The following is a 12183-nucleotide window of genomic DNA, read 5'->3' as shown; positions in this document are numbered from 1 at the left end:
TAATCACTAACAATATAATCAAACCGCTAAGAAAATAATTTTACTCAAATCATAAAGTAATATACCCAAATCACTAAGAAAGAGTAACTAAAAATCGAACTAATAAGAAAGTAATCCTACCCAAATCACTAAGAGAAATCATAGATACTCAATTCAAACATGTTGATCATCATCGTCGTCTGCCATTTCATCATCTTCTTGAGTATTTCATCATCTTCGTTTTCATCATCTTCAGAAACTGCCATACGCCTCAGCCTTTTTTTTTTTTGCAGCTTTTTTGTTTTGTATGTTTCATCTTCCAAAAGCATTATCTTTTGTTGCCTTTTGCGGTCGTTTATATTACTGTGATAATTAAGGCACTACCTGTTTACAATCAGTAACCATATTAGAAAGCGTGATTATTACTGGCTCATGTATATTACTGTGATAATTATGGCGTGATAATTTTCACCACTGTTTTTACACATCTTTTTCACATCAATCTACTATTTTTTGAGTTTTAGTCATTAAGTACTACTTTTTGTTAGCCAGTAGTTGCGTAGGATAGTATAATTACTTTTTTGTTTGCATAATCACTGAGATAGTCAGGCTTACCCAAATTCTAAGAGCAAGTACTTGTACTAATTTTGGAGTTTCTAATATATTTTGCTGCTCATGGGACATCATATGTAGATAATCAGATTTAAAACTTAATATTATCCATATTTGCAGTATACTTGATTTCGACAAAACTTAAAATCTTAGTTAATAATGAACGAAAACTAGTATCACTTGTGCTAGATGCATGACTTGCCTGCAATCACCAAATAAAGTCAGCACTTGTGCAAGATACACAATCACAAAAACAGCCGAATGCACATGGGAGTGTGCACCAAATAAAGAAAGGAAAAAACACAGGTATATATTAGTGATAGAACTTAAAAACAATTTTGGTACATGCATTTTGCAGATGATCTTCTTAATGGGATTCACTAAATGTTAGTGGTGTTATCGATCTATCAAACTATATCTACCTAAAATTATACATTTCTGGGTTGATATTATACTCTTTGCATTTTATTATTCAAAAAGAGAATCTACAATGCTATTTGTGGTGCATCATAATGCATTATAGAGATTCAACCCGCTCAAACTACAATGCCATCTGTGGGAATCGAACCCACAATTACACGGTTGAGAACCATGTCCTCTTCCGTTAGAGCTAAGATAGCAAGTAACATTTACCGGTGTAACTGAGAATTAATATAATCAACACTGTGTTGATGATTCATAAGTATAGAGGGATATCAAGAAGATATTTTACTTGATTATCGCTTGATGCACACATAATACCCCAACAATATAAGCCCAGGTCTACTTTGTCTAATAGAATTAAAACAAAAGTCGCACCTGATATGCCACCACACATAGTCGCAAAGTCTACAAACAAAATGGATGCATTATACAGTGAGGAAATCACCATGCGTACTTTATAACTATTTTCCGTAGAGTTTAAAATGCCTTCTATTTATACAAAACTACAGGTAGTTGTGACAAAAACCGAAGATCATTGCAACCTTGAATATGGAAACACCAAAATTTCCTTTAACCGCAAGTAAATTAAATTTAAGTCATCTTGAAGCACAAACCATTGTGAAAACAGAAAAATACTTTCTAACCCATACTTAACTTTAGTTACCATTGGTAGAGCATAGCTCGGTCAACCTCGCATGCGTTGCTATATCAAGCATGTTTGTCAATGTTAGTGATCAAAACTATAAAGTCTTGATTTCTAGCCTATTAGCTAAGTCTCGGACTAGGATAGGAAAAGTATAGTTGAGCTCAAGGACTTCATGGTGATTCAACGACAACAACGAAGATCTACACCAAGGAACAACTTCATCAACAAAAAGGTATGTGAAGACTTGAACTTATCTATCACTCAAAAGTCTATCTATTCTTCTCCTACTTCTAATGAGACAAAAGTCATATGCTATATAGACTAGATCATATCCACTTGATATTTCGAGATGAGTATTTATTGCTTATCTTTTAATCGAAATCATGTGTTGGCAAAGCATTTCGCTTTGATCAGGTTTATCTTCACATAGTGACGAAAGTCATGAAAGTTTCAATCACTTTGGAAATTGCTCTGACGAGAAAGGTCTATTGTTCTTCACGACTGAATATCACCCTCTGAGAATGTTTCAATGATTGAAATGAGAGTTTAGATTATATAACCATGTATTCCTTGAACCGAAGTTTTCGAACTTTGTTGATCAAGAGAAAATGGTAGGATTGTGGAATTGGCTTGCCAAGTCCGCGAACCCAGTCCGCAGACTCAGTATGCGAACTGACGGAAGTTCTCGACCGAGAATTTCTGCTGGGATATCCAAAACTCGTTTGTGTGCTAAGTCCGCGAACACAATACGCGAACTGGCAGAAGTTCTCGACCCGAGAATTTCTGCTGAGTTTGGAAAACTCAACCGATTAACTTAAGTCCGTGAACTTGTTTGTGAGTTTAAGAGGTTATGATCTGAAGATGTGCTCTGAACATGGAACATTAATTATTAAGGAATGCTTTATGCAAACCGTGGGTATAATGTTCATGAGCCGATTCTAATCGAATCGAATCATCTTTGCTTCAATTGTGTCTTGTGTAGTTACATAAGATCTCATAAAAATTGAACAACTCTTAACTAGTTCATTTGAGTCAATTGAACTAGTTATGGTAAAGAAGAACATGATTAATATGAGATGCTCATATGGTTGACCTTTTGGGTTATCATGTTGAACCAACATACGTGTACTTGTTTGGGAATGGTTTTATCAAACCCAGTAAACGTGTACCCAAGTTGTGAGACAATCTATGTCTTTCGGTCTAACGGTTGAGAGATATTGGCTTGAATCTAAATCAGGTTTTCATCTAATGGTGGACAGAGTTTGCTTTGTACCTAAGGAAAAACCCTGATTTGAAAGGCTATATATAGGAGACACCTATCAAGAGCAAAACTTAATCCCCACACGTCTGTGTGATACTAGTGCGCTCGCTAGAGTCGATCTCCATTAACTCTTGAGAGGTGATTGATTAATCTAGGTTGTTCTTCGGGAATATAAGACCGGATTATCAATTGATTCTTGTTACCTTGATTTTATATCTAAAGACGGAACAAAACCTAGGGTTTATCTGTGGGAGACAGATTTATCCTTTCGATAGACTTTTCTGTGTGAGACAGATTCGTTTATTATCAAGTCTGTGATTTTGGGTTGCAGCAACTCTTAGTTGTGGGTGAGATCAGCTAAGGGAATCAAGTACGCGATGTCCTGCTGGGATCAGAGGCGTAGGAGTACAACTGCACCTTGTATCAGTGGGATATTGGTAGGGGTTCAACTATAGATCAGTCCGAAGTTATCTTGGAGTAGGCTAGTGTCTGTAGAGGCTTAATACAGTGTGTATTCAATCTGGACTAGGTCCCGGGGATTTTCTGCATTTGCGGTTTCCTCGTTAACAAAATTTCTGGTGTTTGTGTTATTTATTTTCCGCATTATATTTTATATAATTGAAATAATACAGGTTGTGCGTTCGTGATAATCAATTGGAAATCCAACCTTTGGTTGTTGATTATAGTTGATTGATCCTTGGACATTGGTCTTTGGTACCGTCCAAGTTATCTCTCTTTGATAAAGACTCGTAGATTTCTATTTGCTTGAGTAAAGATCAAATAGAGAGTTTGAGATATTAACTCCTTGAGATACTTTTTATTTATATTGAGTCTGGATGTCTAGTTGATTCTCTAGCAAAGTATTTCGGAGTTAGTCCATATAGATTGCTAAGCGAAATATTGGGTGGTGTTGTTAGACCCCGCTTTTTCAATTGGTATCAGAGCAGGCAAACACGTTAAAGACCCTATAAGTTTGTGTTTGTAGCGATCTGATTATGGACGAGTCTATCTCTAATAACGTACTAGTTCATAAATTACCAGATGATTTTCAAAGCTTGGATTCACCTGAGAGAACCGTCACATCTAGTTGAGTATCTAAACATTCTCTTAATGTAGAATATGTTGAAGTCTGGGAAACACACCTAGAAGGACAGTTGGATGAAATTTATGATGAAGGTGATTCAGATATTGATAAATATGTTGATGAGGAAGTCTCTGAGTATGTTAAGATTTTGAATTCGTTGGAAAAGAAAAATATGATAACTTCTCATGTCACACCTTTTCTGACCAATCTTTGTCGTACAAACAAGAAATTGAGAAGATGTTACGGGGGTGTTTATGTTTTGAATCGTTCTAACGAATCGATCCTCAAGGATTCTCAGGAAAACCTACGTATGAAGTCACTTGAATTTGATAATCTTTATCAAAAGTATTTCTTGTTAGAAGAAAAACTTGCATCCCAGCAAGCAAGTTTTGATGACAGATAAAGCGCTTTTCTCGCTTGAGAAAAATGCCTTGAGGCTGATTTAGCTGTTGCTCTTTATAAAATCAAGGTGTTGGAAGATGACTTGAAAAAGTTCAATACTAGTTCAAGCAAATTAACCACTATGCTAGGAGCAAGTAAAAATCATCGTGATACACGAGGATTGGGCTATAAGGGAATAGATGCTCCAAGTACTAGCAAAGAGGTAAAATTTGTCAAGGCTAGTGATTATTCTCAACAAAAGGTTTCAAATAATGGCAAAAGTGAAATACCTTCACCTGCAGTTAAGGTTCAAAAGAGCAAATTTATCAACCTCCAAAGTCAGCACACACTGATCAAGGTAAGAACATTCCTTATGTTTGCCACTATTGCGGAAATAAAGGTCACTTGGAAAGGAAATGTCGTTTCCGTATAAGGAATGAAAAACTTCATGATGTTCTTGTTTGGGCATCAAAAGAAGTTGTGAAACCAAGATCATATGTTAAGACTAATCCCCTTAACGTTACAGGTTGTAATTTTCCAACCTTTAGGCAAAGGAATCAGTGCTATGGTAAACCTAGATTTGCCTATAAACGTCATACGAATCCTTTTCACAATCGTAATGGTCATCAAAAGGATAATTTCTCAAAGACGAAGACAAGATCCGATGCTCCCAATTGGAGAAAGACTAACTTGCAAAAGAATAGTCAATCCAATTCTCTTCCGAGAATTCTAGAAGAGAGTGATGGGAAGAAGGTTCTGACTGTTCCTAAGCGCACTCAGAAATGGATACCGAAGAAAGACAATGATGTTTTGAGTGCGAAAAGGAATGATCTTCCAGAAAACTCCATGACTATGGAAAATGCAGTATCCATGATGTCCGAACTTAACAAGTTTTTTGGAGAAATGGAATTGGATGTGAAAGGTTCTAAAAGTGGTCTCTTTCATGATAATCCAAAGGTCACTTGTGGTGAGCAAGACTTTGTTCACCCCAACGCAACTTGATTGTGTTGGAAGTGCATCCTCACCAAGGAATGTCTTGCTTTTTATACGGTGAGGGCAGCACAAGAATTGGGGCACACAGATTATGTTCGGTAAGGCAGTAGAATTTGATTGGATTCACCAAAAAAGGTATGTTTATAAACTTGAGAAAGATTTGTACTTTTATTTGCTTAGAATACTTATAATAATCTTTCTTATCGTTCATTTCTACCTAACTTGATCTGTGTTTAAGGTTCTTAAATATTTAGGTTTGAAAATAATAGTTCGGGATGTTTGGACTACATGGTACACATACCAAGTATGCATAACAGCTTTTAAAATCAAAATCCAGGGGTTTAAGTTCGCAAAACCGTATGCATACTTGACGTCGATATTCGGTAAACTTGTTTTGGTCGTAACTTCTTCGTCCGAACTCGGATTTACCTCATTGTTTTTGCATTCTCTTCCTTAATAAATTCCATTCAAAAGGGATATGAGAATTGTTGAATTTGGATGATGATGTTATTGAATTATTGATCTTTATGATTTTGTGATATTGCAATATTTTTATGGGATATGTATTATTTGCGTCCGTGAACTTGAAGGTCCCATATTACAGTCAAAAGTAAAGTCGTTCATGAATCGATATTCTTAAAGGACGAATGGACTTTTGACATATACAAAATTTATGCCTATGCAATCATGTATTTGATGGAAAATATGATTAAATCTTTTGTGTGACAAGGATAAAGTCTATTACGTTGTTATGCATATAATGATGCAAAGATAGAATAGATCCTTGTATATTATCCACGGTATTGATCTTCATTGATCCATCTTTCTATGTTTTACCGTGAAGTCTCCATTGTGTGACTTATGTTGAGCACCTTACAACTTAGTCGATTAACCTTGGATTTGTTGGTTGTTCCGTAAGATGTTATATGTTGAGCAATATGAACTAGATTAATCATCCTTGGTTATTTAGTTTGTAATCCATAAGTTTTCCTTCTTATGTTGAGTACATGTACGGTTAAGATGGTCATGTTCTATGTTAATCTTAGTCGGGGTTCCATAAGTTCTCTTGTGTTGATCCCAAAAATAATTAAATTGATTATTTCGGTGATTAGTTTGGTTGTTTGTATTCCAATTGGATTAATTATAGGTTCTCTTGTAATTAATCTAGTTTAGTTTTCATATAGTCCACAAATTCTTGTGTTGAGTATATGAAAGGCTACACTATCATGTTCTATTGGTTAATGTAGTCACGTATTCCGTAATGTTTTCCTTATGTTGAGTACTTGAACGGTTAAGTTAGTCACCTCCATATGATTAACTTAGTCGTATCCTGTTGCTCCGTGAGTTTACTTATGTTGAGCACTTTCAATTAACTTGATCACTTTTGTGATTTTGATTTAATTGCATATTCCAATTAGAATATTCATGGGTTTACTTGTGAGTATTTTGGTTGAGTTTTGGATATAAAAAATCATTCACATGGTTTTTGGTGTCCAAATAAAAATCCTTCTTTTCTTTCGAAATTAAGGTCGCTCTTGTTGTTCCTTTGGGAATGACATCAAACGGGAGAGAGTTCTTTTGAACTTGTGCTTAATGGTAATATCTTGCGGGGAGTGCGGCTGTGGAATTTTAAAGGGGTTATCTTGCGTCTTAAAACTCCTTGATGAATGCTGTTAGCTTCGAATATAAGATTGCATCTAAATTAAGATGATATGTTGTCTTTCTTTTGGTCATGAAATGTCTCTTGTAGAAATGTCATTATGAACCCATTATTGTACCTTTGGGATCATTGGAATACTTGGAAGGACGAAGATTTCAAGGAACGTTGAAGACTAGACTATGAAATAGGAGCCACTAAAGTTTATCTTTTTTGTATTCCATATGTATTAATAGTTTTGTCACTAAACTTGACAAAGGGGGAGATTGTTAGAGCATATAGCTCGGTCAACCTCGCATGCGTTGCTATATCAAGCATGTTTATCAATGTTAGTGATCAAAACTATAAAGTCTTGATTTCTAGCCTATTAGCTAAGTCTCGGACTAGGATAGGAAAAGTGTAGTTGAGCTCAAGAACTTCATGGTGATTCAACGATAATGACGAAGATCTACACCAAGGAACCATGGAACTTCATTAACAAAAAGGTATGTGAAGACTTGAACTTATCTATCACTCGAAAATCTATCTATTATTCTCCTACTTCTTATGAGAAAAAAGTCGTATACTATATAGACTAAATCATATATAACTTGATATTTGGAGCTGCGTATTCATTTCTTATCTTTTACTCGAAATCATGTGTTGGTAAAGCGTTTCGCTTTGATCAGGTTTATCTTCACCTAGTGACGAAAGTCATGAAAGTTTCAATCACTTTGGGAATTGCTCTGACGAGAAAGGTTTGTTGTTCTTCACGACTGAACATCGCCCTCTGAAAATTTTTCAATGATTGAAATGAGAGTTTAGATTATATAACCATGTATTCCTTCAATCGAAGTTTTTGAACTTTGTTGATCAAGAGAAATCGGTAGGATTGTGGAATTGGCTTTCCAAGTCCGCAAACCCAGTCCGCAGACTCAGTCCGCGAACTGACGGAAGTTCTCGACCGAGAATTTTTGTTGGGATTTCCAAAACTCGTTTGTGTGTTAAGTCCGCGAACTGGCGGAAGTTCTCGACCCGAGAATTTCTGCTGAGTTTGGAAAACTCAACCGATTAACTTAAGTCCGCGAACTTGTTTGTGATCTTAAGAGGTTATGATATGAAGATGTGTTATGAATATGGAACATTAATTATTAAGGAATGCTTTATGAAAACCGCGGCTATAATGTTCATGAGCCGATTCTAATCGAATCGATTCATCTTTGCTTCAATTGTGTCTTGTGTAGTTACATAAGATCTTATAGAAATTGAACAACTCTTAACTAGTTCATTTGAGTCAATTGAACTAGTTATGGTGAAGAAGAACATGATTAATATGAGATGCTCATATGGTTGACCTTTCGTGTTATCATGTCGAACCAACATACGTGTACTCGTTTGGGCATGGTTTTCTCAAACCCAATAAACGTGTACCCAAGTGTGTGTGACAAGCTATGTCTTTCGATCTAACAGTCGAGAGATATTGGCTTGAATCTAAATCAGGTTTTCATCTAACGATGGATAGAGTTTGCTTTGTACCTAAGGAAAAATCCTGATTTGAAAGGCTATATATAGGAGACATCTACCAAGAGCAAAACTTAATCCTCACACGGCTGTGTGACACTAGTGCGCTCGCTAAAGTCGATCTCCATTAACTCTTGAGTTTCTTCTCTAAACTCCAGGTAACGACTTAAAGACTTCATTGGGATTGTGAAGCCAGACCGATACTACTTTTATCGTAGTTGTGTGACCTGATCTGACATCTTCTATCGTACGAGTACAATCGATTGATTGGCTTGAGATCGTGAGAGTTCTGATGAGCGTCGTTTACACAACAAATTAATTACTTCTCTCCACACAATTAACTAGTAATATAATGCCAACGAGTTCGTTCCCAAGAAGAACAGGGAGTTTTAGTTGTTATAAAGTAACCGAAAAGGGGGGGGGTTTGATTTTGAATCAAAGTAATTGACAAAATATAAAAGATTTGTTGTAAATAATAAAGAGAAAGATGATTAGGGAATCCTTCGTCGTCACTGAACCGAAACTTAATTAAATACAAGTTTATCTAATGTTGAATTTATATTGTTACCAACCGTAGAATAGCAATAAGCTCTGCTATCCCCCGGATTCCTATCGTCACTGGCTACGGAAGCGCTCGACTACCAGTTTCTATCCAACCAACCCACCAAGAAGTAGCGCACTCAAGATGTAAATTAATGGATGCTTTACACTCTGTGAATCAGGTTGATCCTAGCATCAGACGCATAGGCTCGGCCTGCTTACTAGTGTTATCTTTATACACAATTGCTTAACAGAATCCCTTTGTCAGCTCTTGCGATTTACTACTTGTGTAAAGAGCTGAGGTGACAATTACACGTATCACCCAACCCTAAACTAGTAGAAGAACTATCGATTGGTTAATTTAATTGATCACTTTAAATAACCCCTCAATATTCTTAAACATTAGAAATAATAAAGATAATCAACAATAAAATAAAACTTGAAATAAATTTGATTTAAGGAATTAAATCTTCATTGTTCAGGACTTTGAAATCATCCCTCCGCGTTACACCAGATCGTCACTTTCTTCAAAACGCGTTAGACATCTGCAGAACTGCTGCACAACGGCCCCACCACACGTCTTTTCCTCCGATCACGTGCTCGCCCTATTCTTCTTCTGATTTGTACGACTGTTGGACTCCCATCACAAGTACAAGCGGGTCCCTCTATTCTTCTCTATTGTTGCCATGTTTCAAAGCTCCTTCTTCGTCAATGGAAGCAACATTGCTTCTTTTTTCCGTCTCCGGTATCATCAACTCGTCTTTGTTCAGCTCCAGTCATTCTATCCAGCTCGAGCTCCAGCTCCATCATCACCCAATAATAGCAGAAGCAACATTCGAGTCTTGATTGTACTCCGTCAACAACGATCCATACTCGACATTTTTTATTCTGGACTGCACTGCCAGCAATGGCTCTTCATGTTTCTTCTCCGATCATCGACGCCATTAACTGATATAGCAGCATCTCCATCCTGATCTCCCAACGAACCAGACTCTCTCATCACTGCCCGACAATGGCAGCAACCTCGTTCTCTGTTTTCTATCTCGAGTTATCGAAATCAGACAACAACCCATATTTTCTACTACCTCCAATGACCTAATGGTGTATTTGAATTCGAATTTCATGATCATCAGTATCAAAAACAACAACCTGTCGATTCTGCCCTGGTTTGGATTATTGAACACTAAGTGCCCCGAGTAAGTAGGCAGGGTGCCTTCAACATATTTTGAATTCCTGCCTCCCCCTTTTGTGAAAGATCGAACTTCCTTTAGCAGTTCCTTTGAACTTGAATTCCCCTTAGCAGAGTGACTTCCCTTAACGTACACTGGGGGTCCCAATAGCACCTATCCTGTAAAATGACCATTTTGCCCTTAGTTTCCAAGTTCTTGTTTTGCTCATAACTTCTTCATACCAACTCGGAATGACTTCGTTCTTTCGCCATTGCCTTCGTCTTCTCGTCCTCTACACAATGAAAAGTAGAAATCTTGTACCTGAACGAGTTTCAATTGATCTTTGGCCTTTTCCAATTGTAGCTAGCTTCTTTTATTGCACAATTAAGTGTTATTTGACTTCTTTTGGATGATTCACCTAATAAAACATAAATAAGAGAAAACAAGCGTAATATACAATAATTTGTAAGAAAACCAACAAATACTAGCATGGAATAAACACCAAATATATATGAAATATGCACTTATCAAATTCTCCCATACTTGGCTTTTGCTAGTCCTCGAGCAAACTATCTAAAATACAACAACTCCATTTCGCCGAGGATACGGTTGCACTTAGCATGTGCAGCAATCCTTTAAACCCCTAGGTGTCCCTAGTGGACGAGTTATAGTCTCGTGAGGGCTTACGAGAGGTATACCCACAAAACCTACTCTAACTTCAAAGCTTTCCAGCGTCCCAAGCATCCAAAGAGCTATGAGGACATAGAGATTCTACATGCTAGTAATCAGAAGTTAAAAATACCAAAGAACATGTTCTTTCTTAAATCTTGAGTGAGAAATAACCACACCATAATGAGAGAACGCGTGTTTGAGAGCGATCAATAAGCATTTCGCCTCGACTTCTGCCTCACCAATGGGGTTTTATGATAATTGCACTCAATAAGACAGCTTTTTTATGGGTCTCACATGTGTGCAGGTTGGAATGAAGAGAGAAATCCTACACACGTTGACTGGTGGGAAGGAAACCTTCCGAAAAATTTCTGGAGACTCCACAAAATCGTGGAAAACAAAGATATTTTTCTGATGATCTTTAAGAAAGGAAATCAACCACTATAGCAAGGATGGGAGTACTTACCACCTTCACATCCGATCGGCAGTGACGAAAGCACCACTCTCACAGCATCCAATAGAAACGTCTTCCTTCCTTCGGCTCGTCTTCTTCATCTTGGTCTTCGTCTTCGGTCTTCAACTGTTGATGATAAACTCTTGACTTCGTAGAACTTCGACAATTTTTAACTCTTTTCCTCTATTTCCTTGTTGCTTGAAACTTCCTTATAAAATTTTCTTCTCTATGGCCTTATTGAACAAATAACAACCTAAATGCAAATCTTTTTTTTTTCTTTTTGTAAAAATATTGCAACTACCAAAATGAAACCAAAATTAACATGGCCATGAAAGAAGTACTTTACCACTTTGATCTTCATAACTTGTATTGTCTTCATATCATAAACTTCAATAACTCTCATCTTTGAATTTTCTTCGCTCTTGTAAATAAGTCTTCATACTTGGATATAAAATTCCGTTCATTATTTGTAAGTCTTCAACATATATGTAAGAACCTGCTCACTGTATGTTGCTTTACTTGGATATGAAATTTACTCTTTCTTGAATTGTTGCTCCTTTGTTGATGATGATGGTGTGTTTCTATGGAGCTGTTGTTGGCGAGAGAGAGAATGATGCTAACTGCAAATCAAACTACAAGAAGGTGGTTTTTATTTATAGACGTCACCCTCATGATTGAAAAAATTAGCACTCAAGAGATCAAAGAGTAACGCTTCTATTGGTGGAAGGTTGGGTAGCTCACCATTCTACCCGGAATTATCGTACGGTGATACACACTCAAAAGAAAGCTCTTTAGTCATTTATAAAGAAATCTGG

This window comes from Papaver somniferum, chromosome 2, assembly GCF_003573695.1.
Source record: "Papaver somniferum cultivar HN1 chromosome 2, ASM357369v1, whole genome shotgun sequence".
In the NCBI taxonomy this organism is placed as follows: Eukaryota; Viridiplantae; Streptophyta; class Magnoliopsida; order Ranunculales; family Papaveraceae; genus Papaver; species Papaver somniferum.
Note: the sequence above shows the minus strand (reverse complement) of the source record.